Source organism: Triturus cristatus, chromosome 2_2 (genome assembly GCF_964204655.1).
Source record: "Triturus cristatus chromosome 2_2, aTriCri1.1, whole genome shotgun sequence".
In the NCBI taxonomy this organism is placed as follows: Eukaryota; Metazoa; Chordata; class Amphibia; order Caudata; family Salamandridae; genus Triturus; species Triturus cristatus.
Window position 1 is genome coordinate 859,282,868 of NC_140582.1, and position 27,455 is coordinate 859,310,322.

General features: G+C 46.3%; 1 protein-coding gene across 1 annotated transcript in view; it reads right to left on the reverse strand.

Annotated features, from left to right (window-relative positions):
- Positions 1-6,985: 6,985 nt before the first annotated feature.
- Positions 6,986-27,455, reverse strand: part of WDR19 (WD repeat domain 19) — a 992,607-nt gene continuing 972,137 nt past the window's right edge. The window contains exon 37 of the mRNA XM_085642250.1: positions 6,986-7,314. The gene's annotated coding sequence lies outside the window, so the exon portion shown is untranslated. The remainder of the gene's footprint in view (positions 7,315-27,455) is intronic.

Consider the following 27,455-nt stretch of genomic DNA (forward strand, 5'->3'; position numbering starts at 1 on the left):
TCTTTGTTCCCGTGACGTAGGAGGGTAATTTACTTAATTGCACAAGCGCGGTCCGCTTCAGCCGTGCATGTTTATTTATTTAATTAGTTGCACAAGCACGGTCCGCTTCGGCTGCGCTTGTTTATTCCTTCCTTCCACCCCTCCGTTCCTTCCACATACCTTCACCCCCTACTTTCTTCTTTCCGCCCGGTTCATCTATTCTTGTCTTCTATTTTTCTTTCTTACTCTTTCACTGCTATCTTTACTCGCTTTCCCTCCATTATTCCGTCTTCCCCATCTCCCATCCTCTTCTCCTTTCTCCTCTCCATCCACCCTCCCTTCTTTTATTCTTCAAATCATTCCATCCCTGCTCCCCCTTCCTTTTTGCGTCCATTAGCAAGAGCCTCCCATCTGCACAAACATTTTAAAATATATTTGCACGTACCGTGTCTTCACGCTGCGACGCTAGTGATATATGTGCCGAGAGTCACTCAACGTGGCAAACAGGGCGACATCGCAAAGATATATACACTATGTATACACTTATAATATTTATTGATAGTTGCAAGAATTCCATATGACAAATCCTTGTGTGCTATTTTATAGTGTGTTATATTCTACATCTCTGTATTTCATGTACATATAATTAGTATGATGGAATGGAATGTGTCAGATTTAAAACCCGGTCGTGCTATTTCACACACAGCCAGGGTAACAAGATGGCGCCCAGGCTGCCCCTGTGGAGGTGTATGCACACTCTTGTGCTGCACGGCCCAGGCCCCTGCGCGCCGTGCGCTCTCGCAGCCTTCCCGAGCTCCTCTGAATGAAGGCTGGGGCTGTGACTGATGAGCTGGGTGCAGAAGCCGCCTCGGTTTCGGGGACATGTCGGCACAGGCCTCAGATAAAACCCATTCTCGGTTTCTCTGTCTTCGGATACCTGGCTCCTTCTCCCGCTCCCTGGGTTTCGACTTAATGCCGCTCTCCTTAGCAGATCTGTATCTGTCTCTCGCCCTCCAGCCTTTCAGTAATTATGTGTCCTTTTTAGCTCGCCCTCGCGCCACTCCTCTTTCTAACACCCCCGCTGCTTCCCTCTTTTGACCCAGTATCAACCTTTCATCTCTTTGGATCCCTGGGAAACTCACCAAGCTCTCGCTGGGCAGGGGGGAGCGACCAAGGAGCCGAGGTGTCAACTGAGAGATCAACAAGCATTGAAAATGCAATAGGTCTCGTCTTTGATTAAGTTAAAGCCATTTACTTTGCTATACAATACCATTAGCAAAGCAAATGGCTTTAACTTAATCAAAGGCGAGACCTATTGCATTTTCAATGCTTGTTTTTATTACAAACGCTTGCATCTTTGTAATTTCATTAAATAGCTGCTCACACAAGTAATCACTTTATTCTGTCCCAGATTTTGGATTTTCAGATAGCCCCTCCTCATTTGGTTCAGTTAATATGACCCTTGTGGATTGAACTCGTGCTCAGAGCCACTGCTCCCGTGGCTGGCAGTTTGTCGTTGTGCTTCTATTTGGAGAGTAGGATATCTCCCTACAGCAGGCAGTTTCCAGGACACCCCTCCTCCTCCGTTTCCATTTGCTTCAGTTAATATGACCTGTGCCATAATGCTGCTAATTAATATACCGGAAGTAACCCCTACTGACTTGTAGCACTTCGTGAACCACAAAGTATTTATCTTTTTTCCTGCAATAAAACAAGGAGGCTTTTTTATATGTGGTAACATAAAATGCAAGCTTTTAAACTCTTACAGGCATGAGAAAATCTGAAAATTGGTCGTAATAGGAATCTTATTGCTGTCAGCCAACACTCATACGCTAAAATCATTAGAGTTAATAAAAAGACCAGGGGGCATATTATCAAGAACGGCGTTAAAATTATCGCCGCTTTAGCGGCTGGAAACTGCCGCTAAAGTGGCGATAATGGGCTTGATAATATGCCCTTGAGAATTCCAATAGAAGCTCAAGTTCACACCAGAACATGGGCTTCTATTGGAATTCACAAGGGCATATTATCAAGAAGACCATTATCGCCGCTTTAGCGGCAGTTTCCTGCCGCTAAAGCGGTGATAATTTTAACGCCGTCCTTGATAATATGCCCCCAGATTCGCTAGTGGTGCTTAAAAAAAACTTCCTGTATCAATCTAATTGTACTGTCTGTAGCACTAATATTTCACGTGCTAAGAGCCACTGCTCCCGCCTCCGGCTGTTTGTCGTCTTGATGTAATTTTGGGAGTATGATATGTCCCCAGGCAGGCTTTGGCAGCCCCCATGTGTCTCACAGCTTAGCCTGATGCAGTTTACAGGACACGCCCCATCCCCCTCCTCCTACCGTTTCACTACTGTGGGCTCCGTGACCATTTACATCCCATAGGAAATGGTTAATAAGGCTTTCCAGTACATTTGGTAAATACCTACACCAGTGGTTTATGTTTTGCAGAGGTCAAAACCATTTAAAATGATGCTTCTTTCACGAGGCATGTTCCTTTCCTTTTACATGTCTCTGCAATCCCCAATTCACCCCTGCCGTTGCTGCTCTGGTGTTTGTTGGTTTCCCCTGGCCTCATTCCAGCTGTTTCCGCTTGCTTTCCTAGCCCACCCCGTCCAGCTTTAATTCCCACCAACATTCCTTCCCCCTCCCTCGTGTTGCTGGTTACAGCTGGCGCAGTAGTAATCACGGTAACAACCCCAAAGGTAGAAAATGCTTTTTTAGCCAGTCTTTGAATAAAATATGTGCTAACACACCAACCAGTTAATTGTTTCTACCATTTAATTAAAGCAAATTTTTAACATGAAAGCATCAAGTAGAACATAATAAAATGCATCTTTTTGTAAGAAAACGAGGCCAGGTGAATAAAATCTGGCAAAACAAACTTCTTGCTCCAGCACAGGCGACCATTTTATGTTCTGCTAAAAGGCATTTCTTCTTGGTATTTCTGCAGAGCGCCCAGGATAATGTGCAGCATGATTAACCACTTATACGGCCCCAAAGGCGAGACCTATTGGCTATGCCAATGCTTGTTTAATGTATGTAAGTCACCCCTATGGCAGGCCTAACGAGCCCTAAGGCACAGTGATGTATGTTAAAACGTGATACTCGTACTTTTTCATGTTTCAGGAGTAAAAACGCGAATTTTCGTTTTTACTGTGGAAAGGCTAGTAGCTCCAGGCAGGCAACTAGAGCCAAATTTGGGGGGGGGGGGGGGCTGAAAAAGATTTCGGAGGGGGCTAAGTCTTCCAGCCATAGTCAGAGTGGCTGTAAGAAGGGGTGAAAACACAACAAAAGCCTCATTAACGAGTAAATGGTCTTTTAAAGACCTGTGAAGTACTCGGGTGCGGCTGCAATTAGACGACGGTCGCCAGCCCGCGAGGCTGTCTCAGCCGTGCTGACACACATGACGGGGGGGGGGGGAGGGGGGGGTGGGCTGGGCTGAAGCCCGGTGAGCCCAATGGGTGTTGCGCGCCTGAGTAGCTCCATTGGCAAATGCAGCATTAAAGGCTGGCACCCCAGCCCTGCTACCTTCTGAATGGGACTACTAAGGTTGGTACTGTTTGGTATTAACAGAATCAGTGAATTCAATCACATTTAATAGTTACATTAAATTTAATGTCGCTGGTGAGCAACGTGCCCAAGGTTTTGAGCGCCCGTTTACTGATGTACATGGGGTTTGTCCTGTATACAGCTTCCTGCCCTCCTGGTGAGACGTGCTAACGAGTCATAGAAAAGGACACAATAGGGGCCTGCATGGGAGAGAGGTGTTACCTCCCTAGTGCATCCCTTTGAAGGGCAAATGGGTAACGTTTAGGAGAGTGGCACTCTATTGTTTAGGCAGACAGGCTGGCCCTTGGGACAGGAGAGGATATGCCAGCTGTCAAACCGGTTTTTCCAGAGGAGGGATTGTAGCCCCTGGATAACCACACCGCTAGGGGTGGACTCGAGAGATCTGATTGTCGAAAGAGGGTCTCACCATGTTGGGAGTGGGCAGAATAGTGCACCCTGGGATAGCCAGATGCCACACTTCCCAGGAAGTGGTCATCAGGAGGGAGGGAATCGGCGGAGATGTGTTTGATTTTACATGAAAATAAAAAAAGTCTGTTTTAAAAAAAAAATCAGGAGGGAGGGAATCTGGTAGACCTGTGGCTACCAAACGTATCCTACCCTTAGGTAATTCTTTGAAGATAAACAGGGCACCCCTGACACCCAGAACTCAGATCTCAACTGATTTGGAAGATGCAATAAAGAAGGACTTCCCTGCTGCACCAACGAGGACTGCACCTGCTCACCAGCTAAGAGAGACACTGTACATGCCATGTCCTGCTCAAGGAGAAGCAGTCTCCAGATCCCAGTCAAGCCAAGAGAGCTCCAAGGGCCAGCTGATTGGCCTCCTGCTGCAGCACAGGGACACAAGAGCTGAAAAAGCCTGCTGGGGCAAGTTGGTAGCCCAAAGTCTTAAAGTTGCTACCACCACCACCGCGCAGCACCAAGGACAAAGGCCCGACCCAAAGAGTTGCACCTGAGTTCACTGAGCCTGGTAGTGCTGTCTGAGAGTTGCTGAGACCCTCATGAGGCCAGTTATCAACCCAAGAAGGATTGGCCTATATCCACGACAAAGGTTGACTGATAGACCAGTGGCAACTGGACTTTGGCCAGATCAGAGAGGACTTTGTGAGATATCGACCCTGCAACCAGGACCATATTTGTGGGCCAAGGAATCCCTTCAAGTAGACCCCTGCTGATCGCATTGCATACACAGTATCCTTAGAGAATCTTCAGCATTCTTCATCCCGTGCATCAGGACCACTCCATAGGAATCCATACCAGAGCGGATAAAGTGCCTGGAACTGCTGAAGGACTGCTTCTTCTGTGAAGGTAACAGTTATTGAGGACCTTGCTGGTCTCCCTGACAAGATTCATGCCGGAATTGGTCACCTCAAGTACTTCGACCGACTGAATTGACACTTACCTATGTTTTCCTTGGAAAAGTTGCTTAGTGTCTGAACCAGATGGGATGTGCAGGGGCATATACATGCACGCTGACATCAGTTCCTTTCTTTTCACGCCTCCAAATGCCGATCCGGAGCTCCACTTGTCTCTCTGGACTGTTTTTCCCCTCTAACTTTTCATGTTAAATTCTAGCGTCTGTTTGAGGGACATGTACTCCAAAAGGTTGTTAAGCATTAAGCCTTGCGGCGAAAAAGAAGCCTTCTGATGGCTTACAGGCTTATTGGACCAGTGCCAAGACTGTTACTACTGCATAGGCACGTGGTGTGCCGGACCTGGGCTTTGCCAGGTTGCAACATGAGCGACTCTGCATGCGTTCACGAAGCACTACTGTCGGGAAAGCCCGGTCTGGCAAATTGAGCATTTTACCTTTTCGGTCCTGCAAGACATTTTAGTTTGAGCCAGTTCACAGACCCACCTCCTGGGAGGTACGCCATTTCACAGACCCACCTCCTGGGAGGTACTGCTCTGTATAAACTATTCTAAGATGAGGACTCTGCAGTTAGAAGGTGCTATCAGAAGAGAAGTTACTAACCTTTGGTAATGCCTCTTCTAGAAGAGAATTTGTCTAAGTGCAGATTCCTCAGCGACCCACCCATCCTCCCCATTCTGTGTACTGTACCTTGAAAGATCCCACTTTATGTATCTGCACACTAGTCATGACAAGTTAAATGTTTTGCTCCACATCTGAGAGCGCGAAAGTGTCACTAAATTAGATGATGGCAGCACACATGTATGGCACCTATATAGGCCAACGCACATCACATCCAGCGTGGATGACGTGATTGAAGAGCCCCAGGCACCACCTCTTAGCATGCACGGGTACTGTTTCGATGTTTTTCCAGATCCAGTCGGAGTACTTATTACTAAATGGGAGGATATTAGATGAGGTAAGAAGGGATTTAGGGAAGGATATGCAACTACACCCACCCACAAGTGTACCCATTGCAATTCACAAACTACACTTCTAAAGTTACTACAGTCACAAAGGACCCCAAACACTAGTAAATGTACTCCAGTGCAGCCTTGGAGTACGTCCAGCCCCACATATGGCCACTCACAGGCACTGCAACCAAATACCACACAAAATAATGGAGACAGAGGCTAAATATAAAACCAGATAGGAAAAAATGTTAATTAAAAAAATTATTTTGACTAACAGAAAAATATTTTTTGTTTAATGTTAGCAATTATGAGGACAATAATTATTACAATATAAAATGTAATATTTTTAAATTTATAGTTAAAGATTTACACCTTTTAAAAAACAATGATACGTAACCTAATAAATTTAAATGTATGTTAAATACAAATAAAGTGCTAGAGTTATGATAAATGTTTACATTATTTTTAATAATGTACATTAATTAAATATACATTAATTGATTAATGTACATTTAAATTAATGTGCTGTGGCATTTTATTTTATGTGCTCTATGTTTGAAAGAAATAGCTAAAATAAATTAAATGAAATAGTTGTAGTATTTGTTTTGAAAGTTTAGTCAACTTTAATTTTTACAATATTTCACCATAGGGAGATCCGTGACCGAGACCTCCGCCAAACTGTGAAAAGTTAGTAATAGTAACGTTACACACAGAAATTTGTCTCAATTTCCTAGTTTCAGGGGGGTTAGAGACCCATACGTGGACACTCAAAAATGGTGAATGGCAAACAGTAGTAAAGTGACTCCTGAGTATTAGGGTAAATTTACACATACGTAAATCTAAGTAAGTACTAGTTTACTTTTGTTAATAGGCCCCACAGGTTCTAGTCCCACCATAAAGGTAGCATTGTCATTTTAGTTTTAAATACTTCAACAAGCCTCTAAAGGTCTCAAACTAACTGAATTTGTATGCTGGAAATAACTACCTCTTGTACAAGCATTCGATCAGCAATATTTTTAAAATGGCAGCAAACAACAGGGCCCAAACAACTACTTTGGGGGGAATAAATGGCAATTTAGACATAAATTAGAGGAATATTAAATCATTTTATATAGAAAATATGTAAGCTTTAATTAAATTAATGCAATTTCTACATAATCAAACTGAATTAAATGCAGAATATCAATAAAGGTTCAACAGATGTTTATGCAACAATTTCAACAATGCCTGGAAGAGATACAGGCTTTTTCACAATTAAAAATATACAACTTTGAATCAACACAATTGAATGGACTAGCCAATATTATAAATACACTATACAAATTGCATGGCACAGAAACATTTCTGAATAACCAGAAATTCAGTTAAATGAATGTTTTCATCCTCGAAGACTGAAATATGCTTCTTTAATGCCCAGTCCAGAAGGAAATTCTCCTAGGAAGAAAAACAGTAGTATAATTACAAACTGTGCATAAAAGATATACTGCTTGCCACCTCCTCATTCTGTTCTCTTATTTCCAACTGGTCACACTCACACTCACAACCCTCCACTGCTGGGTGGTGGTGTCAAATCCTGGTAATTACCAACCCCTGTTCTTAAAGTCAGAAATCTATTTGTCTAACATCCTTCCTACTTTCTAAGAGATTTCCAACTTCTATAGGATTCACACAAGTACATATGGACATTACAGCTATATATTTCCAGTAGTATCCCAACTTTCCAAAACTGATCCTACTTTATTTACTAATATGTGAGAAATCTCCTCTTTCTGCTGCACTCCCATGCCTAAAAAGGCACTACTCCTGCATTCAACAGGAGTAGGTTTACATGAGTTTCTTGGATGGGTAAAAAACTATTATAAGTATTTGTAAGTGCACTATCACCTGAGATGGTATTCTGGGTCTGAGGCAGGCGAGGCCTGGCCTACTGAGACCTGTCGAGCGGGCTATTCCAAGAGCCATGTCTTCAGCTTCCTATCTAATTCAAGAAGTGAGGAGGAGGCTCCAGGATATGCAAGTCTTTTCAGGTCTTGGGAGGGATGTGTGAGAAGGCCAGGCTGCCACTTCTGGTTCTGCATATGCGTGGGGTGTATGTAAGAGTCCGGTAAAGTGGAGGCACCTGGTAGGTTTGTGAAGACGTTGAAGAGGGTAGAGTTGAGTGAGGATCATTGCGCTATTCCACAGATCAGATTGTGGGCTTTCAGTGTGTATGGGGCCATACAGAAAGACTGTGTTCTTCTGGTCAGGTACATTCAGATCCAGCAGAGAGTGGGTCCTTGTATTCCATTCTCGTGCAGGGGTCAGATGAGGATGAGGTGGGATACCATAGCGAAGACAGTGGAGAGGAGGATGAGGATGGCTGTGACTCCTCTGTCCAGTATCATGTGGTTGTTGTCTGTTGCGGCGATGTTGGCTGTTTCTGTGTTTTGATTGGGTCTGAAGCCAATGGAGTGACATTGAGGAGTTGGTGGTCATTGAGATGGTTGGTGAGGCATTTGTTGGTGAGCTTCTCCAAATTTTGGATGGGTACGGGTGTAGTCCTTTTGTGAAGGTTTTGTGGAGACAAGAGTCTGATGGTGCTCAGGAGTGAATGGACAACATGGCGGACAAGGTTTTTTCTGTGGTGATTATGTGCCCGGTGGTCATGATGTGAAGTCTGATGGGTCTGGGGGTCAAGGATGACGTTTATAGAAGTTATCTTGCTGCAGAAGAATTGTGATAGCCTGTTGAGGGGTCATGCTTTTGGAAGCGGCTGCTGGGGAGGTGAAATCCTCCCCAATACCAAAGACCTCTTTGTTACTGTTGGAGCTGACATTGATGCGTGGCACGTTTGGTGGCTTGGATCTGCCCATGGAAGCGTATCAGGGTGGATTTGAAGATATTCCTGTCCTTATCTTAGGTCACTCTTCATCTGCCCTGCTGTTATCTGCAGTGGCGTTTTTACATCCTGAGTTTGGTGTTTTGCCTTGTGGTCTGGATCTCGTGACTTTGGTGGGCTTGAGGGAAGCCAGGGTGTCAGCTCAGGTGTTGATCCAGTTGTTGAGTTTTGTGATGGCATCTAGTAGGCTGCTGTTATGTTCAGGTTGGTGTTCCGTGAGTACGGTTGTCTAGTCTTTCTCTGTTATGCTGTTCCAGTCTCTGCCAGCTAGCCTGGTGTCTGCGGCTGTATGATGGTGTGGGACAGGAATGCTGAATTGGATGAGGGCATGGTTGGTCTAGGTGATAGGCAAGAGCTTGTTGACAGAGATGCTGGCAAAGATTTGGTCAAGGAGGTGTCTGGCGGAGTGTGTGGGCTTGTCAATCATTGGGTGAGGCTGAGGTTTCCTAGTTTGTCGAATAAGGCTATTGTTTCTTCGGGTCCAGGGAGTCTTTCAGGAGAAATTTTAGGTTGCCCAGGAGGAAGTTATTAACATTGAGAATGAGGAGCGCCATGCAGTTAGTAATGGTGTTAAAGTAGTCGGTGCATGGTCCTGGAGGTCTGGAGGTGAGGGTGCAGTTCACGCTGAATTTGTAAGTGATGTGGAATTTGGAGGACAAGTGTTCCATGTTGTTGGGGATTGTTTCTGAGGAGGAGGTGCAGCTAATGTTGTCCTTGAACATTATAGCAATTCTGCAGACAGGCTTGTGTTGCCTGTCCTGGCTACAAAATAGCAAGGCAAAAGGGACGGCTGTAACAATGTTGAAGGCCAATGCAGGGTTAAGCCAGTTTTCTGTGAGGAACCCCAGGTCCGGTGCATAGTCATACACCAGGTACCATACACCTGTGGAGTGTTGGTTGAGTAGCATGCTGAACAGCGAGGTGTGCTGTGCTGTCGGTGGATGGGTGGAGAATGTGGGTGAGAGAGAGGGGTGGTAGCAGCGTGGCAAACAGTAGCTTGAGTGTGGAGAGTCATGGTGGGTGGGACAGATGGGTTTTCCTTTGACATGCCAGCACCATGCCCACTGCGTGAGCCCACTGCAACTGCCATTAATTAAATGGGTCATGGGAGGGCCTAGGGCGGCACGAAAGAGCGCACAGTGAGTCAGTCAGGAAAAAGAAGGCAAAGGCAAAAGAAAGGTATAGGACAATGAAAGAGCAAGAAGGTGCCAAAAGTGGCAAAAAGAATCCGCAAAATACTTCAAACAGAGTCAGATTCTCTCTGTTTTGTGGATCCAGAAGACTGGATGATGTCCTTGGATTTGCAGGGCTTGTATCTACAAAGAGGAGTACATGCGACATCCAGGGAGTTTGCTCTTCCGGGGGCACTAGCCTGCACCCCAGCTGGGGTCTCGCAAACAGGAACTGGGCTTGCTAGCTGTTATACCACTTCACAGTGGTACATTTTTGTACACAGTAAAATGTTATCTCTTCATAATTGTTACATTCTGCAATTTCTACTGCAACCGTGATATTTGAAACCATTATTCTGCGTATGTTCTGCACTAGTTTTGCTTCTAATAAAAACCTCTAATGATACAAGTTCAGTTTCTTGTGTGTGCGCTTTCTTTAGTAAAGGGGTGAGAGGAACCCAGAAAAACATACCCATATCTGACAGGTTTGTCTTTACCTAATCTGTATCTTTATCCAGGTATTTTTAGGTGTTCACGAGATACCAATCTGTGTTCCACACTCCAAATTGTAAGTTGTTATACTTATAATTTACTGAACGTGAGCAAGATTAGCTTGGACACATGACAGCGTCACAATCTTCCTGTCACTAGACATTGCGTAGACTTCCTTGCATTTTATTTCAAGACATTTGTGGTGGCCCATAGAGAATACCTGGAAGAACCCTTTACAGAGAAAGACATAGTACGAATCATTAAGGGCCTCCCTTTGGACAAAGTACCTGGCCTTGATGGCCTGACAACAGCGTTCTATAAGACTTACGCTCCCATACTAGCACCTCATCTCGCAGAAATGTACTCCGATTCTTCGCAAAATGGTGTACTCCCTCCAACAACAAGAGAGGCCTTCATTTCCACCCTGCCTAAGCCTGGTAAACCCCCCAATAGGTGTGATTCATATCGACCTCTTTCCCTCATCAATATAGACAATAAAATCTATGCAAAACTCCTCGCGAACAGGCTACAACTCCTATTACCTTTAATTGCTAGGCCAGACCAATCCGGCTTCATACCTGGGCGCTCTACGTCCCACAACTTACGGACCTTTTTTGCCCTCTTACACCACCTTTCCCCACATACACCTGCACTAGCAGATTTTCTTGATGCCACCAAAGCCTTCGACTCGCTCGAATGGCTATATCTCTTTACCATTTTAGCCAGATTAGGTCTTAGTCCCTTATTCATTACGCAGATATTATTCATATTTGCAACCGATGGCTAGACTACGTGCCAATGGACTAATATCTGCTCCATTCGACATAACGCGTGGCACCAGACAGGGTTGTCCTTTGTCGCCCCTCCTGTATGCCATTGTAATGGAACCTCTGGCAGCTAGAATCAGACAAAACCATAAAACGTGAGGCCTCGACTTTCCCATGAGAGATATCATTATATTGCAATATGCAGACAATATCACCCTTTATCTTCGAGACCCGCTAGACAATCTTAATCCGGTCCTCTGGGAACTTACCAAATTTGGAGGTCTCTCTGGTGTACATATCAACTGGACCAAATCCACTCTGCTCCCCCTCTCTCCTAACTTCACCACTTTTGAACCAGATTATCCTATCCAATGGGCATCTGGCCCTGTGAGATATCTGGGGATTTGGCTTAGTACTAACATCCAGGAGCTCTGGGACATGAACTTTGGCCACACAATAGCATGGTTGGAAGGGAAAATTACGGTCTGGTCTAAACTCCCCATATCGTTAGCAGGTCGCATCGCTATAGCCAAAATGTTTGTGCTACCTAAACTTCTATATTTATTTATTTATTAATCTTCACTTGCAACTTACCCAATCATTCCAGAAATCGTTGCACTCCTCCCTGGTTTGGGCCGGAAAACAACCACATATTGCGTGGGAGGTACTTACATTACCACTGACACCGGGCGGACTTGGCGCTCCTGATTTGGCCCTTTATGCGTTCTGTGCACAGGTGCAAATCCTACACCACTGGATATTCCCAAACCCCTTCCAACTCCATGTTCCAGTAGAGGCAGACAAAGTTACACCACTACCATTGGCAGTAACTCTATATCAGCCTTTCAAACGCCACTCTATGATCATACATACACCGGACACGCTGCGATGGACCTGGGATAGACTTCGCACTCGGGCAGGTCACACAGTCTTATATGCGCCCTCTATCACGCTTGCGCACAATCTGCAAATACCTATACTGGATGATAAAGGCAATTCTGCCCGCGCCCACACCCTAGGATGGGATACATTTGCCAACTTATATCCTGGCGACACCTTCTTGCCCCCCCCAACCTCCGCCAGGCGCTACCATTAATTTTTCTAGCTTACTATCAATCTACTCTATTAGAGTGGCGTGGCCTAAATTGCATGACACATTCCCAGCTCCGCCTCCCTCTCTCCTGGCCCTTGAATCGTTGTTAACAAACACATTCTCAGATAAGCTTATCACTAAAATTAACAGCAGCATGCAGCGCTCCTCCCCGATAACACACCCGAAGGCCTTCGCTAGTTGGAACGAGGATCTAGACGACCCACGAACAGAAACTCAGTGGCAATTCTGTAGTGGGCAATTAGAGATGTTATCCCCTTATTACAGGCTTCGCCTCATACATTTTAAATTCTTGCATTGCATTTATAGAACACACTTACAACTTAAACGCATGGGTCTCTGCCCGGAGGCGAACTGCTGGAATTGTGCATCACCAGATGCATCCTTTTTCCATATGGCTTGGAGCTGTCCCGATTTAGAGTACTTCTGGATTGCAATACTTGAATCAATCAAAGAGATCCTGGCGACCCACTGTTCACTTCGCCCAAACTACGTCTTCTGGGTTATGGTCAGGACGTTATACCGGGACATCGCAAACTCCTGGCTAAACGCTGGATTGCGATGCCCTGGGGTAAATGCCACCCACCCGCTATTAAAACTTGGATACTAGACATCACGTTCTGTCAGGAACAATTAAATACATATTGGGAACTCTTGTCTCAGACATCTCGACCCAAGGATATTGGGATCCCTTTTTTAACTTGGCTATCTACTCGCACTACAGACACTACGCAAAGTCCAGAGGTCTCCACTGAATCCCATTGAAGGGCATTCACTAATTTGTCTTTTGACTCCATAATGTCATTATATCTCTGTACACTATGCCGCTCTTCCGTTCTCCTCTTCTGTGACCTCAGTCCTATGACCTGTATGCAATGAAAGATGCCTCGATTCTAGATCGCAATGATGTTTCGTATAAATGTACTTGTCAATTGTGATGCCTCTGTTTTGGTTCTAATGTTTATTTGTTCAACTACAAGTTTTTTACTACTACACTACTGGGCACTATTTGCTGATTGCTGTATAGTTGCTTAGGTCAAATTTCAATAAACAAATATTTTTTTTAAAGAATTGTGGTGGCCTTCAATGAACACATATGTCACTTCAAGGCAATGACAAACAATGACCCATTGGACTGCAACAACTATTATAGATATCTGACATTTATTAGATCTGTACAGAAATTTACTTTCCAACTTAACAGATCAGATGGGACCACTCTGACAATAATAACACTAGATGCCCTCACTAAGATGGTCCATTTTAGTCCATTACCCAAATTCCCTACAGCTCCTGAAGTGTTTGTCTTTTTCATTGAAATATTTCATCTTCGTAGTCCACAACAGTAGACCATCTCAGTCCATGGTACACTTCTAATTGGAAGGCTGCTTGCAAAAAACTTGAGAATCGAAATTGGGAATTTTATCCAAAGACCAACAGTCAAGCAGAGTGAGTAAACGAAGCTATTGAGCAAAACCTAATGTGTTTCATTAAGACTACTTAGTCAGTGAAACACCTTTCTTATAATTCATACTTCCACAGTGTTTTTCTGCTTTCTTTGCACTCTATGAATACTATCCTCCTATTTTACCAATCAAAGTGATTATTGAGGTCATGTTGCTGATCTCTTTTCTGTTCTTCAAACGACAGAGAACTTAGTGACCTCTAAGTTTACCTATCAAGCCTCAGCAAATAAAAGATGGCATCCTTCTACAGTATCAATTGCCTATCAAAAAGACGAGCTATCGTCCAAAGTTTGCCTGCGTGATGTATGTTCAAAAAGCTTTCACCTCTGTTTTACGCTCCTTTTCTTATTTTGGAGTGTTTTTGTTTATCTGCAGTAGGGATTAATTTACTCCTTAAATGGAGGATCTATCCAGTCTCAAGTTTGTCAGATCGAGCCTGTTGCGAGTCAGTTGCTGGCATAGTTGTCCCCTCTATCTTCATCTGTCCTAGTGGATGAGCATCTTGAGTAAGAAGTTGAGGGAATAATGTGTGTGGTTGGTACACCACTGCAGTTTGCAGTTTTTAGTACACTGGAAAGTTTATAGAGTAGCAGAACAGTCTTGCATTTTATTTTCCCGTTCACTGCCTTCCTTGCAGAATACTTTTTTTTCGAGCGAGTCAATTCTGAGTTGACAAGAATTTTAAAGGAGTGGTATAGTGTCACATTGTAGCCTTCTGTGGTTCCCTGTGCTCATGTCCAATGCAGCACCGGTGCAGAAGTTCAAATTCAGCTGGCAGGGGGATAGAAAATTTGAGAAAATGGGTCAAAGGGCTCTCTGGCAGAAAACAGTGGTAAAACACCCACTGTTACATGGTCACCTCTTGTTGCGTTTTATACAGAGTTAACCCAGATGAGCATGGCTGCCAACAACTTCCTGGTCAATGGTGGTAAAGCTAGCCAGACTGCTATTTGAAGGTGAGTAGGAGGAAACATTTCAAGCACTCTCACTGGCATCCAGTATTTTTGTGCATTGACACTGCCTTGTTACTGCTCAGATTGTGTGTTATTTTTTTGTTCAGCATAGGTCATGCTTGCTGTGTTGGTGTTGTTAGTTGCTGTATCTGTATGTTGTATTGCTGTTGAGTTTTCCATTGCCCCCTTTTTTTTTGCCTGACAAGTTTTTTATATTTTAGCTTCAGCTTTTTATTCTTAGGTGGTGCTTTGTGGTTCTTGCTCCTTCTGAAGATTCTGTGTTTTTGTAATAATCCTTTTTGGCACACTTTTCCTGCTTCACTTCACAAACTTGTTTTCTTAGGCCTAGTGTCATCCAGAAGGAGTTGCAGTTATTATCCCTCCAGCCAACACCAAAATAAGGTAAGGGTTAACTTAAGGGTTACAGAAAGATGTAAGGATCTCAATAATACTTGGTGAGTGATGTTAATAAGGTTCAGTTGCTCAGGGCAAAAACAGCTAGTAAACTCCAAACCCGAGATCCATGACTTGTAGAGCCCAAACTTCTAATGATTACAGAAGAAGGGCAAGGGGGCTGGAGTTTGTGGCCTGGCTAGGCTAAACAGTGGAGACACTTGCCATAGTGCTCCCAGTGATAACCTATGGTATCCTTAAAAATCTGATAATTTCAAGAGAGTGTGGCTTTGGTGAGTTGCCAGGGCTACTGGAAACAATCCTAAAATACCAGAAAATGGTGGTGAAAAGCAAGCAAAGGCACTGATGGGGCTCACTCAGCAAGCTGAGACTGATACAGGGGGAACATCGACCACAGTGCCGGACAGCCAGGTGGTACAAGAGTGCTGAGTCAGCCTGTTCCCGCTTAAACAACTGTACGCTGGTTGCAGAGTGAGTCACAGTGATGTTGGCACTTGTATGGTTGGGTGGCAAGGACTACACAATGTTGGTGGTGTGATCCTGATGTGAGAGGGCTAGAGAGATGCATTGGAACTGGGGGCAAAGGTGTGGCATTTGGATGCCAAGGCAAACTACTTTTGTCAAAGGTGGTGCATAAAGACTAGGCCTGAAAAACGCAGCATGCTGAGACTGATTTCCCCGAAGCATCTCTGATCAGCTGAGTGTCTGCTACATGAACAAAAAGCAGGGGACAGATAAAAACAAAAGGACTGCACACTGCCCAAATGGATGATAGGTGGTACCGCTCCGCTTCACAGACCTAGCCCTACTCATGGCCAAACGTGCTATCACAATGCGGTGGAAGTCAGTTCAACCCCCAACAGTCCATGGGTGGCACAGAGAGGTGGTGCAATGGGGAAGTGCTGAAAGCGTAGCAATTAGAAGAGAGGAAGCTCGTGGGTTACGCAAAAAGGTGATCTCTATTGATTGGGATATAATATTAGAAGCCTTTAAGACACTGGCTCCAGCGCCAGTCCCCATAGTACAGAACTAGCGCAGACCCTCCCAATTATGCAGGACAACCCTAAATACAGTCATGGGATAGTATAATATCAAGATTACAAATTTAAGCGAGTACTGATGTGCTGTGAACAAGTGGCAGGTTTTTTCCTGGACACCTATCAAGCTAAGATAGGGTCAGACGAGTTTGGAAAGGGTGGGAGGGTAGGGGAATGTAATTTGTTACAACTCGATAAAGTTATCATTTGGTTTCACATATTATTGATATGTCGTAATAATTGGACTATGGGAGAACAATGATGTGATATACTGTTACCAAGTAAGGATTAATAGGATTTCATAAAGATGCAATTTATGCATAGAGGCATGATCTGTAGCTCAATACAGACTTCGTATCCGGCTTACACCAAACAATTTGATGTATCTTGTACACATATTTGCTTTAACATGGATGTAAACTGTAAAAATTTCTAATAAAATATGTTTTAAAAAAAATGGATGATAGGTGGTACGAAGCATTCACCTGACACAGGACCCATAGGAGTTTGATGGTGCGAACCTGAACAATTTATCAACTCCTGGCTACATTCTGTGCTTGGTCCAAGGCAACTGCCTTCATTCTTTGTGGTGAAGCATGCCCATCGTCCCATTTGCCCCCCCATTGCCCCATCTACCTAAACCCACACTATTAGGTGAAATATCACCTGACTTCTTAATTACAAGGACTGTGTTGAACAAATTACTTACTTTTGGTAATGCTCTCTATGGTGGACCTTGTGAATCTCCCCCAGAACCAGAAAACTCACTGCAATAGGTCCTGAGCTACGGCAGGTGGAGACTCAGTCATGACTTTCCACTTCTCGAAGACATGGGAAGCATGTGAAAGAAGTCAGCTGCGGAAAGCACGCACAGGCAGCCTGGGTTGAGGGCAACATCTGTTGGATACAGAATGGGGTGATGTAAGTGGCATTGAAATAGTTTACTTGAACCATGCACAACCGGGAGGAAATAGTTTGCTCTCGGGGTGCAAGACAGGCCTCTCTCCAGTCAGTTTCATCCAGCTCACCCACTCAATCCACCCACTTCTGGTGGAGTGAGTCAAAGCCATCAGTGGCATTGATGATCAGGAACTGATAGATCATGGAAATGGCTCCCTTCCCCAGGCGCCCCAGGAAATGTTTGGCCTCAAGAGGGCTATACTCAGGCAGCAAAGTGGTCATGGAAATGTGGGATCGCAATGCGCGGCACATCTGAAGGATTCTGTAGAATTGTGTACTGGCAAGGGTGTATTGGTCTTTTAAATCTTGGAAGGACATCATGTTGTCGCCCCAGCAGACATACCCCAAATATGAGATGCCTATAGGGTCCCAGTGGGTGAAGCCCTCAAGGGTGGAAAGATGCTGGACCCACGTAACCTGCCAAAGAGGAGTCATACCAATCAGGCGGCAGTTCCAATGAATAAAACGCAGAGCCACCCTCCAGCACAAGACCGATACCCTGGTGCAGTGTGGCAGCGCCCCGGGCAGCCGAGAGCCGAGGAGTCCCTCAAAGCCAATAGGCCGGGTCATCCCACCCCCGGTGAGCCATTAATTATTAGGCACCAGCTGCGCCGCCAAGTAGTACTTGTAGATGTCAGACAGGCCAAGATCTCTGTCAAAGGGTGATTCACTTGCTAAGTGGAATGCCACTCTGTGTTGTTTGCCAGCCCATATAGCGGCAGTAAGTCTGGAGGTCATGGTCTGAAACTGTCTTCAGGGGATAGGGTGAGAGACGTTCGCCAGGACGTATAAGTAACGGAGGAAGCAAAGCACCTTGAAGAGTGCAAGTCAGAGCTTATTTTAAATGGTAGCAAGGGCTTCACAGTCGACGGCCCAAAAGCATTCAAAAGCTTAGCCTTAGTTCCCCAGTAGGCAACTGTAAATCTAACACCATTTTGTTTCTGCCTACCACCACTGCAAAATAAGGTTCTTTTCTCAGTTGGAGCCCAAACGCACATTCAAACCATTTCTAGTGAAGTGTCTAAGCCACTGGCATTTTGCAGGATAAGACCTAAGCCAGTTTCAGAATAATGAGAGGGAAACAAGTTGTCCACCTTCTCCTCATCGTGTTCATAGTGAAGAATATGTTCATGTCCTTGAAGAGCCAAAGGGAACCTCCATCCTTTTTAAGTATTGCTTTAGAGACAAGTGAGTAGCAGGAGAGTCATCCTCAACCTGAAGTGGTGCCATGGTAATCGTGTAGTGCAACATGGGACACATCCTAGCTGCCACCGTTTCCAAATCTTTCTTTAGAGACAGAACGAAATCCGCAACTGGAAGCCCTGGGGCCTGGGCCAGGTCCGAAACATTAACAATCGTCAGAGCCTGCAACAAGTGATTCAAGGCACAGCACAGTGCTGGATGTGGAATGGGCTGAGACTAAAAGGGATCAGTCGTTGCCAGGAAAAGGCTCACTTGTGTAAGTCCATCTGAAAGATGACAGATCTGTGGATACAAAAGAGCACCAGAGGGATTTGCAACCATCTTGAAAAGTTGCAGCATGGTCTCCTGGAAGGCATTAATCCATTGTGGAGTCAGTGACGGCCTGGGAAACTCAGGGTGAATTTGTTCCAAGCCAGAATCTCATCTGAACTGGATGTCCGCTCCATGAGAGCAGACGATGAGCCTTGCTCGGACTTTATGTTTACTTTTTCACTTGTCTTGCTACTTTATCCTGGACTTACACATAGATGGTGAATGGAAACAGGAGTGACCTCACATCTCGGAGCAGAACTGGTCCCTCTGTGTATAGGTGATAAGGTGCCAACTGAAATCTTACCGTCATTGGTGAGCACTATTCTAATCAAGTGTTGAATTATGCAAACCCTCCTGCAATCCTGGGCAAATCGACCAATCCGATTGCGAGGACGCCAACACAGAGTGCGACCCGTCAACTCCGGACAGTGCCTACTAGCACCTACCCCAGTCCTCGCATAGTAAAATGGCCGCGCACAGCCCCACCCACTCTGAATTGTGAAGTGTAGCTGGAAGCTGTCAAACTGTGGTTTGGAGATAATAGTCGGCAGGTGTAATCAGTCTCTTATTGAGATCCTCCTTATCGCAGACTTAAGGGTGCTGCAGTTGGGTGTTTGTGGGTGGGGGTGAAGCAAATTGGAGATTAATAGGGCTTGTCTCTGCCGCACAGTTTTCTGCTTAGGATTTGTTCGTTAGCTGAGCTTTGGGAGTACTAAAAGACTTAAGTGACTAAAGGGAACAGTAGCAAGATGTATGCATGGAAAAGTAAACAATACCATTTGCATACTTATGCATATTTAGTGTAAGTAGGTTCAATGCACAATTCTTTCCAAAGGAAATTGTGTGAAGTAACATGATCGCAGACACTCAAGGGTAAGACAAAAGGCAATTACCAATGCACACAATGGGAAAAAGCACAATACAAATAAGGACTTGCTCCCCGGGGCACAGAGAATGCTAAAGACAACTATATTGCCATGAATGTTTCAATTTTCCTCTTCACTGCAGGTCACATGTGAAGTGCTCTATATAAATGGTAATTTTCTATACATCTCATCGTGAAGATGACTCCTTACATTTACTGTCTCGTATCAGGTCTGCTACCTAGCTGCACACTCCAATTCTCTTCCCCCCATTTGGCCAATCTGAACATTAGTACTTCTATCAGCTGAGTTGGTGCAGTTGAATGGTGGGATTCTGGGAGTATACTGACTCAGAAGAATATGAGTTAGATAGCATTATATGAATGATAGTGAATATTACGCCCAGTGAGTAGGGTTTGGGAGTGCACGGACTTGATAGCATGAACAAGTTGCTTACCGTCGATAATGTTCTTTCTGCTGGATACTTAGGCTATCCTGTTTTTAGATTTAAAACCGACAACTGATAAATCCCCACTGAAAGGGAAAAAGCCCAGAACCTCATCAGAGTGAACATATAATCACTTGCACAACCACAAACTAAAATGCCATTCAAACAAGTGGGAGAGAATGGGTAATTTTTACTTCTTTCTTAACCTCTTCTATGCCCATGACGAGATAGTCTCGTCATGGAGCGCGGTTGCGCTGTGCCCATGACGAGACTATCTCGTCATGGACCCCGCCCGCTAATACAATGCCCGGCACAGGAGGGGGAAAGGGCGGGGCACTCAGGGGGTTAAGGGGTCAACACTATGTAACTTTGTTATACAAGGTGGCAGCAAGAAAGACTGATTTAAGATTAAACTGCTTGAGGTCTAGAGTTAAGTAATGCCACTAAATATGGTTTCTTCTTTTCTTTAATTGTGAAATGTCTGGCTTGTAAGAATCTTGGCCAATATACACTATCATCTTTGCTCACAGACATGGAATGTGTAAAACTCTTTGATACATCAACCCCTTTTCTAACAAGTCAGTATTGATAGCAAGTCATCTGCCAAACACCCCAGACTTTAAACATTCAATGCAAGATGTAGTGACTGGCACCTGTGAAGAGTGCTACCACCATGCCCATGGGATAGTGGGGAAAACAAGACACAAGACTTTCCAAATTCATAACTGCAAGCTGGACCATTGTTGTGTGATACTTTCAACTACACTTGGCGTATTACCCAACTGCACTTTACTGCTTGGGTTTTAAACCCCTTAGTTACAATGTTAACAGCAAACTTTCAAGTCCAAGAATACAATATGATGTCTGTTAAAAGGTCAGGAGTGACTTAAAGTGCGACATTTGCCATGAAGACACTTGCCAGCTATCAATTTGTACAAACCAGCAACACCACTTTAGTACAGTTAGGCAAAGAGTGCAGAAAAGCAGTGGTGAGCATGCTTTCAGGTGCCTTAAAATGCAGGGCTACAAATTATACTGGTGTAATTCAAAATGTTAAAAGTTTCACAAGGTACTATATTGTTGGCAGGGTTGAACCCCCTTACAAAGTAGTAAGATTTACATAAGGAGTAGGTGAAAGAACCCTAATTATGTCGAGGAATTTATTAAACCATTTGAATATAGCACATTTAAGTTTTTTAATCAATTATTAGTCCTGTGAAGCCCTACACCATCCAGTCTCCTGGATCCATAGAGCAGAACTAGGGCCAGTGTGAGAATCTTACATTTATCCTTTTGCAAGAAGGTACTGAGAGGGTGCAGATCCAAAATAGGACAAGGGCCTCCATCATTCTTCGGCACAGGAAAGTAGTGGAATAACATACAGTCACAGTTCTGAGGCCAGAACCCTCTCTATGACTACTTTGGCCAAAAGTGCTTGCACCACCTGAAGCAAAACGGACAGAAGGTCCTTTGAAAGCTTCTCCGGTGCAGGTGACCAGCATGTCAGGTCGAAAAGTAGGTAGGGCATACTCCCATTGGGTGAACTGAAGGCCCCAACTGTCAAACGTAATACTCTGTCACTCATGGACAGTTGCGGCCGGCATGGCTCGCGAGTGGGCGGTGGTCGGGTGGGTCGTCGCATGGGGGCCGTGAGGAAGGGAGCATAATAATGAAAAAAACCTGTTTTCGGGTTTCACCCCTCATCAGCCAGGATAGCTTGACTCCAGTACCACAGTTCCATGAGGCACAGGGTCAAGACTGATTTGCATATGGCTAGGTCTAAACTGGGGTGGCAAGGTGAGCTGAAGAACAATGGATATAGCCCCGATATATTGACTGGGGGACAATGTTTGATTTGCTCTGCATTGTGTCCATCAATTGTGTGTCTTTTGCTTTCTCGCCCTAAGTGCACCGGGTATAACTGTACCTTATGATAATGGAGAGTATTGCAATACAATGTACTGTATCCAAGTGTACTCTGTCAGTGTAACCTTTAAATGCCAATAAAAATATGTTACAAAAAAAAAAAAGTGCACCAGGTATGCGCAGACGTGGGTCCGGGCTCACTGTGCCACTGGGTTCAAGCTATCCTGGCTGATGAGAGGTGAAACCCCCCTGAACCCGGCCCAAGGATGATTGTTTCCGGTCCAGGGAGGACCTGGCTTGGCAGTTCGGGCTGGACTGTTCCCATGAGGCACAGGGTGAAGACTGATTTGCATATGGCCAGGTCTAAACTGGGGTGACATGGTGAGCAAAAGAATGATGGATTTAACCCAGATCTCTTGACGGTGTAAATGTTTTGATTTGTTCTGTATTCTGTCCATCAATTGTGTCTTTTGCTCTGTTAGCAGAGCAGCCCCGCCCACCCGCAAAGAAAACATAAAATGGTAATAACAAAGTTTTACTTCTCACACTGCGAGAAAGCAGTGAGCCGACGCTCCTCCGCCATAGCGGAAGAGCCGCCACTGCCCCTAAAGGAAGTAGCGGATTATGCCTCCTACAGGGTGGGTGTGCACCACAAAGGGTACACTAAAGAGGTTCTGGAGAAGTTGTTGGAAGGGTGGGGGAATGAGATGGACGCTGTCTGTCATGACCTGGTCATTGTCTGTTTGGGCCACGGCCCAACCTCAAAACGCAAACCAGACAAAGGTCAGACAGAGTGAGTATGAGAGGTAATGAAACAGGACAGAGGGTAATGACATGCAAGTGAGAGTGAAAAACAGTATAACATGAGTCCACTGGACACACTACCAAGGGCATTACACTACATACCCTGATTTCTTTCTCCTTTAAATCAAATATGGGCTTTATAACAAAGACTTTAAAAAAAACATGCTTTTTTAAACATTGGAATAACTCATTTTTTGTCTACTATGGGGGCGGGGTTAGCGGTTGATTAACACTGATTTCAAAAGGTTCAGAAAACACTTAAAAAACGCCACTGAAATCCACAAACGATAAACACTGAAAACGGGACAGCCTATGGATACTCTGTCTAACCCCAGATTTCTCACCTTGTGAATTTTCCTCAGGCACCAGACTAGGTCTAGAAACTCAAAAAACAGTGCTCCTGCATGCCGATATGTGGTATAGTGTGATTCTGCACTAATTTCGTTCCGCTCCAGAGTGACAATAAGAGCCGCATATAAGCGCCACCCATGCACACTGACGTCAGTTTCTTTCACAAGCTAGTCAGAGCCCTCATATGTGAATCCCATAAGCAAATTGGAAGAACCACTGTGCTGATTCCTAGGTTGGGACCTTAAAAGATGGAAAAAGGGCCATTCCACAGAACAGAGAGGTGGCAGGGCGATAAGGAGTCCGCAGTCAGAAAGAGCTTACCGAAGGTAAGTAACTTGTTCTGATCGACGACTTCTATCCTCACCTTCTGAAAGGATACCAAAGAAGTACATCCAGAGTCTGGTCTGTGGAATGGTTCAGATCAAAAAGTCCTGTACAAAACGCCAAAGCAAGAGTGCTTTATGAACATGGTGTCTGATGCCCACGTAGCAGCCTTGATACGATTCATGTAATAGCTCAGTACTCGTTTAAGGTCCAAGCGGTAGAGTCTCTCTACTGCTTTCGAAATATGAGGCGGAGCAAAACAAATCTGAAAGAAACTTTTTTAACATGACAAGACTTCACTATATTTGGCGGAAACTAAAGTTGAGTTCTTAATACCAGTTTGTCAAGAAAAAAGGGGTTGTAAGGCAGCTCGAACGAGAGGGCCTGTAATTCACTTACAAAATGCCCTGATGTTCACGCAACCAGTAAGATTATTTTCAAGGTCAAGAGATGAAATGATCAATTGTGCATTGGCTCAAAAGGAGTACGCATTAGGAAAGTGAGAACCAAATTTAAATCACACTGTGAAATCACAAAGGGTTTTGGTGGAAAGTAAGTTGCAAGCCTTTTAGAAATTGCATCACAACAGGTGACTGCTCGCCCGGTAAACATAAAAAGGCCAGACAAGTCTCCTTTAAGAGTGCTCACAACGGCGGGTTCGGCCACGCCGGTCCCTCCGCTCCCCAGCCATCACGTAATCACTCCCGCAGGCGCCGGGACCGGAGGCGGGCCCGATCAGACTCCCCGCCGGGTCACACACAGCAGTCACCCCAGGTCGAGGGGGGAGCATCGACCGGGAGGCGCTCTGGTTCATCGGGACGCGTGGATAAAGGTGGGGCTGCACTCCGGCCCTCAGCGATTGACCTTCCAGATACGGACCTCTCGTGTAGCCCGCTGCTGTTGAGGGACCCTGTATGAGCCGGTCTCTGCCCCTGCCTCCGCGGTCGGAGGAGGCGTGCTGACTCAGTACTATTCCTAACTTCCCGATGGTCTTTGTATACATGCATCCGCTCACGAAGAGGGGTCCTCCACGCTTCCCTATTCCCAGGCGTTTTAGTTTGGTTGTCCGCCCTCAACATTGGGTGTTGTTTAGTGGGGGGGGGGTCGACAGATGCTTCTGTTCCCGAAGTGTGGGGTGGAGGTGAGGGGTGGGGTTTGGGAGAGTTTTTCCCTGTATGTTGTTTTGTTGTTAGTAGGTTTTGGTTTCAGCCACCACGGAATGTCGCATGGTGCCAGTGGGAGGTAGGGGGGTCGCTCCGTAATTCATGAACGCACACAACCCCGCGGGATTCCAAGCACGTTTGTAAATCTTCAACCCCGCGCTCCGCGTCGCCATAGATACGCCTACCATGATCGATAACGCTTCCCCCTGTGGCGTCTCTCCAAATGTTGTCATGGAATGTCAATGGTCTGCTGGACCGCCACAAACGCACAGCGGTCTTACGGTATGCGCAGCGCCTCCATATTGATATCCTGATGCTTCAAGAAATGCACCTTTTGGGTCACTGTTGTCCCTTTTTAGCGCGCTACGATAGGGTATGGCATTCCGGCTTCTCCAGGGGCTCACGAGGGGTTGCCATCCTCCTAAGGTGTACACTGCCCTTGGTCCTCTCCTAAGTGGTACACGACCCCAAGGCTCGTCGGTGACAGTGTGCGGATCGTTGGCTGGTTCCCCCCTCACGCTCATGTCGGTGTATGCCCCCCCCTCCATGCTTGCGCCCACACTTGCGCACACCGCTGCTGTGCTACACAACGTGCCCGCCGGCAAAATGGTCATTGCAGGAGACTTCAATGCTGTCTTAGCCCCGGCCCTTGACACAATGGGGCCGCTATCTGCTGCCTGGAAGACAAGTGCGAAACAACTGCAAAACTGGTCCGAGTCCCTGGGGCTTTGTGACGCTTGGCGCATATGGCATCCCCGCAGCATCCAATTCACGCACACCTCCGCGGCTCACCACACCCAGGCACGTATAGATGCGATCTTTGTCCCCGCGACGGATTGTTCTCTGATTGTTGATGTCCGCATCCTCCCTAGAGGAATTTCCGATCACTCCCCGGTAATCCTTAGCTCAGGGGCCCCCCCCCCGCTCGCGGCCCGTCAAACATGGAGGATGAACGCCTGGTTTCTTCAGGATAAAGATTTTAAGCAGGCAGTGGGGAAGGAACTCATGCGATACTTTGCACCAACGAAGGCTCGGTAGCCTCTCCAGGTACCCTATGGGAGGCGGGAAAGGCGACCGTACGGGGCTCTGCCAAAAGGCAGCTTAGGGTCCAGAGGCAGTCACAGCTGCAAGAGATTTCCTCCAAGGAAGCGCAGGCGCTTCGCCTGGAACAACTGCTATCCACGACGGAGGACGCAGCCCAGGCCCGACGCTTGGCACTCATCCGGGATGAGATCAAGCAGCTATCTCTGGATGCGGCCAAGCTCCTCTGGAGGTCCTCAGTCGCGCAAGCCTATGGTTGGGGGGACAAGAATGGTGTGATCCTGCATAGGTTGGCCACATATCCCAGGGCAAATCGCATCATTCCAGAGGTAGCGGACGAGAGGGGAGCGGTGCAGCGTGATCCCGTGGCGATGGCGAATATCTTTGCGGCATATTATCAGAGGCTGTATACAGCGCACACCCCTGAGATGATCGTTGCAGCCCTCCTTGAGCGGGAGGGGGTGCGTCTCCCTGTGCTGGACCCAGTGATTCGGAAGGACCTGGAGCGTCCCATCTCCCTGAAAGAAATTGAGGAGGCGATCACCCTGGTTTCCCCGGGTAAAACCCCGGGTCCGGATGGCCTCCCACAGGAATATTATGCGGCCTATCGGGGCACCTTGGCACCCCACCTAGCCCGCTTGTTTAACGAAACCGTGGAGAGAGGTGCCTTTCCACCGGAAACGGATATTGCCACCATTGTAGTTCTCCCGAAATCCCAGCCTCCCTCCCGACTCTGCGCAGAGTACAGCCCCATATCCTTCCTTAATACTGAAAGTAAACCTAATGCTACCATCTTGGCCCAACGGCTGAAACCCTACTTGGCCCTATTGGTCCATCCGGATCAATGCGGGTTCACGCCTCAGCGTGGGACCTATCACTGCCTTAGACGGCTGCAGATAGCCCTAGCACATCGGCATCTGCTTACCCCGTACTTGGCGCTCCTGTCCATAGGCTTCGAGAAAGCCTACAACTCGGTGGACTGGACGTACCTGCGGGACATGCTGATTGAGATGGGGTTTGGGCCCTACTTCTGTTCCCTGGTCCGGGTCCTGTACGCTCACCCGAGAGCACGTGTACTGATCAACGGGGTGTTGTTGAAGGCCTTCCCCATTGCCAGGGGCACCTGGCAGGGATGTCCCCTCTCCCCATTATTATTCGCCCTGGCGATGGAGCCCTTGGCATCCCTGGTGCGGGCGGAGGAGCGTCTACATGGATGGGAGTGGCCCCATGCAGCCGCGGACAAGATCGCATTGTACGTGGATGACGTCCTTGTCTTCCTGTCCGACCCAGCCTCTTCCGGACCACACTGCCTCCGGATTTTGCAAGCATTCGAGCAGGCTTCGGGGCTGCGGCTAAACCCCGGGAAGTCAGTACTGGTCCCCCTACATCTCTCTAGAGAATGCTTCGATTGGCAGTCTGCAGTACCATTGCGGAGGCAGTCTTTTAAATATCAGGGGATCTGGGTCGCCCTTCTTCCCAAGCTGGGTTGGTCCCTTAATGTGGCCCCGTTGATCAAGAAGGCCAAGGTGGACCCCCTCAAATGGAAGATGTTGCCTCTGAACCGCCTGGGGAGGGTGGCCCTGTTTAAAATGATGATCCTCCCCAGGTTCCTTTACGTCCTACAGAACACCCCCTTTTGTTTTTCCAGGGCATGGTTCAGGCACTGGACACCAAGTTTCTCTGGAGCAGAGGGCGAGCCCGCGTGGCTCTGTCGACTTGTCAGATTCCCTCTTACGATGGAGGCATGGGGATGACGCACCTGTATTTGTATTTCCTGGCGGTGCGTCTATTGGTCATCCACGAATGGTTCAATGGGGGGTGGTCGGACCCAGCATACAGGCTGGAACTGAGCGAACTGGGGTTTGTGGGCATCCAGGCCATGATGTATGGGGGGGCCATTCCGACCCGACTGCCAAACGTAACGCGCCCTGTGTTCTTGGCCCGGCGGGC